The sequence below is a fragment of the Jatropha curcas genome, chromosome 9, assembly GCF_041381405.1.
Source record: "Jatropha curcas cultivar XTBG-Jc1 chromosome 9, XTBG_Jcur_1.0, whole genome shotgun sequence".
NCBI lineage: Eukaryota > Viridiplantae > Streptophyta > Magnoliopsida > Malpighiales > Euphorbiaceae > Jatropha > Jatropha curcas.
This window is the reverse complement of record NC_143159.1, coordinates 17,427,247-17,433,401: the sequence shown is the minus strand read 5'-3', so window position 1 is coordinate 17,433,401 and position 6,155 is coordinate 17,427,247.

Genomic DNA, 6,155 nt, shown 5'->3' with positions numbered 1-6,155 from the left:
ATTGGTATAATGTTTTGAACTAATTCTTTAAATTATTGTGTTTGGTAACTTTGATATATGAAGTAGCTTTTAGAGGTCTATGAAACGTTATCTAACTTTTTAGTGTTTCACTCTATTATTCTTATCCTTAACTAATATAAAATCTTTTTTGTTATCACATTACCTATTCTATTATCTTTATGTTGGTTTATTTATATTTGATAGTAAAAGAAAAAAAACATTATTTATATATTTGTATTTAAATTCAAAACAAATATAAAAAATTAAAAATGTTGATCCCCTAAAATGTTAAAAATTGTTCATTTAATTTATAAAATAGTGAATTTTTCAATTTTTCTCTTAATTTTGGAAAATTTAGGTGCAATGAAATCATTTTTTTTATAATGAATTTAATTAAAAATTCTAAGTGAATATTTTAATGTCTTTTTTTTCATTTTAAATTTATCGTCAATCAAACAATTATTTTTATCGAATGTTTTCACTTTTAATTACTATTTAAACAGTTAATAACTAACAATTATTTAAATAATTAAAAGCTATTAGAATATTATCGTTTTCAATTACTGTTTAAACATTTAATAGCTAATAATTATTAAAATAATTAAAAGCTATTAGAACTATTAAAACAATTAAAAGCCATTAGAATAATTGAAATTATGAAACAGGCCGTACATGTTCATTCTCATCTTATTTGGGAAGTCTCATTGCTGACTGTATATGAATATCTTCGCCATTGTGTCAGTTGTGCTGTTAAGAAAAATTATATAGAAAATGTTTAAAATATTTTAACATGTGCAATTAAATGTTGTTTTTAAGTAATTTAAGGTGTTCTATACGTAGAAGTTCTAAAAATGGTAAATTTTTCATTTTGTTTTAAATAAGATTTCAATGTCAATTCCAACGTAGTGTTTTTTGAAGGTATCAATCCAAACATTTGCATTTACAAATTACTCCCTCCATATGTTAAAATTGATACTTTTTCAATTTATACAAAAATTTTTTTAAAAATATTAAATCACTTCAATCTTAGAGAAAAAAAGTAATTCGTTAAATTAATCTTTTATTAATTTTCTAAATATCAAATGCTTATTTAGTGACTAGAAAATTAGAGTAAATATAGAAAAAAATAATTAAAATTTTCTTGATTGTTTAAAGTGATAGATAAGTGAAATAAAAAAAAACTATGGAAAAAACACCAGTTGCAGAGAAGAAAACGATTTATTATTTGTCAAATTTTATATTTTATTCACCATAATTATATAAATTAATTTCATAAATAAGAAAATTTTCTTTTAACGAAAAAAAGATAAATATGATTTCATTGTTATAAAATTAATATGGTATTATACTACACATACAATTTGATACACGATAATATAATCGTAGTATCTTTAAATATATTCTTCAATTAAGTTTAAAATTGGAAGTTAAAAATATTTAATTTAAAAGTTAGGAAAATAAGACGTACTGTACTTTGAATATGGCCTTAAGTATAAAGAAAATGAGATTTTTGTTCGTTACTTATACAAATATGAATAGTGAATAATATGTGGTGCCGTGGGTTATTAGATTTGGATTTATATGCAAAAAAGATGAAAGAATAGTTAAGGGCAAACCATATAAAGGAAAGCTAATCAAATTTGTGATATAAAAATCTTTTTCTTCTTCTTCATCTTCTTCTCCTCCTCCTACAGGTAGTCCAAGCCATAGCATGCACACGCACGCACGCGTATTCACATGTACACAGAGATGGTTTCTTGTTATCATCGATTTGAAGTAATGCTAATCAAATTTGTGATATAAAAATCATTTTCTTCTTCTTCTTCTCCAAGGTAGTCCATGCCTTCTCCATGCCATAGCACACGCGTACACGCACACGCATACACACACACCAAAAGAAGTAGTTTCTTATTATCAATGATTTTTTGAAGTTTCTTACCTTTTCCATAGAAACCAAAGACTTATTGAAGCATACTAACCTTATTGAAAAGCATGAACCACTTAAAACTTAATCTTCTAACTACTATAAATCAACCAAAGTAAGCTTTAAAAAAGGGAAAACCAATTGAAGGAGATAGCTTTTTCGTAGCAAGCTTGGGTGGTTACATAGAAAAGAAGAGGAGTCAACTCAATTTTAACTCTACTGTAGGGGAATATATGATTTTTATAGAGCGATTGAATTACATGCACATAAATAATATTTAGGAGGGAATTGAGTAGTTAGAAGAGTACATTAGAAGACTTGTGGAAGTTGGATCATCTTTTGGCTAAAGAAGAGATGTCAGCTTATAAAACCTAATTTCCAATTAGGTTAAACTGGTGTTACTAGTTCAATGATATATATGAATGCTTATAATTGCTAATTAATAATTACTGGTGGGATAGATTGTAAATGAATAGTATAGATAAAGGTGAAATATATAAAAAGAATACATATATCTAGTTGAGGCTCATGTGATTGCTTGATGATTTGTTTTGGTGCATGATTGTTTAAAAACTATTAGTATTACTAAAATAGTTCATATACATAGCCTTAGTTATGACTATTATTGTGCTATATATATAACTTGCCACGACCATTATGGAAGGAAACTTCTTATTTCTTGTACTATATTGTTAGAGAGAAGTCTTCTTACTTCACTTTTGCATTTTCATATTATAGCCTCAATTATGACAATTAAATTAACAGAAAGTAAATTGAAGTATTGAATACGATCATATATATTATGATAGAGAAGGTAGAAAAAAGACTTAATAGTAGTTAAGAAGTGAAACTAGTCATAAGAGTAATGCAATGAGAGATTTTAGGGTAAAAGTGAATTTTAGTATATTTATTGTATATAAATTTTTTGATATATCAAAATAGAGAGTATGAAGTATATTTACCTCTTTGGAAAGTAGAAGTATTTGTGATTGAAAAGGTAGCTTTGAAGACACTAAGTATGTGTAGCCTAAAACTGTAGTTTATTTTAAGTTAGTGAATTGTATGTTTTATCTCTTATTTTTAGTATTTTATTTAAATGATTTCAGGTAATCCTTAGGCTGACCATAAAGGAGAAAAGTCTAATCCTTGAAGTTTTGTGTAGACTACGATTATAAAATGAGTCATTCTGTAGCATGTAACTGTTTTCGCACCGCCCCCGAGCGATGCGAAGAACGTTCGCTTTTTACGTTTGAATGGAAAAGCGATATTTATTATTGACCAGTGGTGACAAAACCTTTTTGGATGTGATGCCGATAAATCGGTCTTACAAAACATTTTTGAGTCGCCACCCATTGTTTCGGCAATGGGAACGTTTCCAATTTTATTTTATAAAAAATGACTCCATTTAAACCTAATTTTATTTAAGGCCAAATTATTTAGAAAACTGGTCAGGTGCACCAAGGCGATTCTGGGTAAGGGAATTGGGTACGCCGGCCTATTGGAAACCGACGCCGGGAAAATCCGACCTCTTTTACCCTACGATTTCTAATTTATTTTAGTTAGAAAAGCCAATTTATTTATTTAATTAAACCCAACCTGAATAAATCGAACCGAGTTTTTATATGGAAAATTAATTAATCGTCCCAATCAAATCTAAGTATCACATTCATACTCATCCAAATCATCCAAATCATTCAAACCAAAATAATTAAACCAAATAAGTAAAAGACCCGCTCTTGCCTTGTGGTTAAAGGCGGGCCACAAACCAAACTTAAAAATACATTCTACCCGAATTCGAATCCAAAAACCCTAAAACCCGAAATCATGCATAATTACATTTTAATACTCAAAACTTAATTAAATTATAATCTGTCCATAATTGGTCATTTTCGGATTTATTGGGAAAAATTGAATTTTATTTTGTACAAAAATTATTATTTTTTCGAAAAGAATAAAAATTGTTTCTGGAACCCTAGAACAGTCGCATCACGCAGCTGATAGCTGCGTGACGCGGCTCTTCTAGGTAAAAGAAACGAAATTTTGGACATGAACAGTTCCGTCACGCAACTGCCAGCTCCGTTATGGATCTACTGGCTGCATGACGCAACTGCTCTAGTCCGAATTCTGTTTTAAATTATTTGTTTAAAGCGTTTTTTATTTAAATATATTATAGGACAAATTCGAATGACCAAAACGAACAGAATACAATTCAATTAAGATTAAATTACTAAAACAACAATAAAATAAATAATCAATGAATAAAAACACAAAAGGTGTGAAGATATTACCTAATCCTCAGATTGAGGATTGTAAACTGCTTAACGAACGAAGGTTACAGCGATCCAGAAGCTTCGTCACCAAGGATTTAAGTGTTTACTCTTTTCTCTCTTGATTTTCTCTCTCTTTTTTTTTAGTTTAATTCACCTAAAATTGATCTCTAATGGCAATTCTCCTTCAAACGAACTCACAAGAGCTTTTTGGAGGAGAATTCGGCTGCTCAATACGTTTTTAGGGTTTTGGAAAATCGTCCAAAGTTGTCAAAAGTTCCCCCTCAATGTGAACTAAAAGATCTATTTATATAAGTAGGTCACAGAGCACAGCTGCGTGACGCAGCCGTTAGCTACGTGACGCAACTTACTTGCTGTATCAGAGCTACATGTCGTTTAATACAAAAACGACATGTAGTCTAACATAGCTGTGTGAGGCAGCTACGACCCAGTCAAAGACTTAAAATTGATTTTTATTTAAATCCTTGGATTAAAAGACTTTTAGATAGCATTAACCCATTCATTTCACATCCTCGTATCATCATTGGATCAGGCGGGGGCATAAAAACACGCGTCAATAGTTTGCCCCCCCACTTTATCATTAATTGTGTAAACGATTAATGTTAAGGTGGCCTACTGACGCGCCTTCAATCTTGGCTTGAATGAAGATGTTGTCTTGATCATCTGGTCATGTCCAAAGCTCAGTCTGATCTGCTTTGTTGGCTCCAGTCGGATCGGTAACGATCCCCAAAACTCGGTCTGATTGGTTTTGAAGATACCTCCGAAGCTCGGTTTGATTGGCTCGAAGGATTTTGATTTGATTGCCCTGATCAACTTCGTAATCCACCATGATTAATCAGGAAAAGGATTGACTCGATCCGCTTCATAATGCATCATCACGAATCGAGAAAAGGATCCAAACAGCTTCGTAATTCATCATCACTGCTTGACCTGAAAACATTTTCAAAAAGAAAAGAGCAATTTCTATTTACAAACGGATCTTGCCTTTATTAAATGTTAGAGCATCACATGCCCCCATGCTTTAATAACCATAAACTTTGAAATTTGGTTGGCTTGTAAGATTTGAATTTACCTGAAGGCTCCAGTCGGACTACATCAGCATTCTAAGCATCGGCAGTCATCTGGCCACGTTCAAGATGATTTTAAAAAGGGCAATTTCTGTATACAAACAGATCTCGCCTTGGTAGGTCTAAAGAGCAATTTCTGTATACAAACAGATTTCGCTTGGTGGGTTCAAATAGCAATTTCTGTATACAAACAGATTTTGCTTGGTGCAATTTCTGTATACAAACAGATTTTGCTTTGTCCAAAGCTCGGTTTAATCGTCTTTGTTGCTCATCTCCTCAGCTCAGTGTAATCGGCTTCAGGGGATTTGAAAAGAATCCAAAGCACGGTATAATTGGCTTTGTTTTTCACCTCCTCAGCTCGGTGTAATCGGCTTCAGGGGATTTGGAAAGAATCCAAAGCACGGTATAATCGGCTTTGTTGTTTACCTCCTCAGCTCGGTGTAATCGGCTTCAGGGGATTTGAAAAGAATCCAAAGCACGGTATAATCGGCTTTGTTGTTCACCTCCTCAGCTCGGTGTAATCGGCTTTGGAGTGTTTGGTTGTGTCCAAAGCATAGTGTAATCGGCTTTGTCCACCTCCTCAGCTCGGTGTAATCGGCTTTGGAGTGTTTGAGATTGTCCTGGTCAACTTCGTAATCCATCATCATTAACCAGGAAAAGGATTGACTCGATCCGCTTCGTAATGCATCATCACGAATCGAGAAAAAGATCCAAACAGCTTCATAATACACCATCACTGCTTGGTGGGACTTAACGGCTTTGAGAAACCATCACCGGTTGGTCATTGAGATTGTCCTGATCAGCTTCGCAATACACCATCACTAATCAGGAAAAGGATCCGAACAGCTTCGTAATACACCATCACTGCTTGGTGGG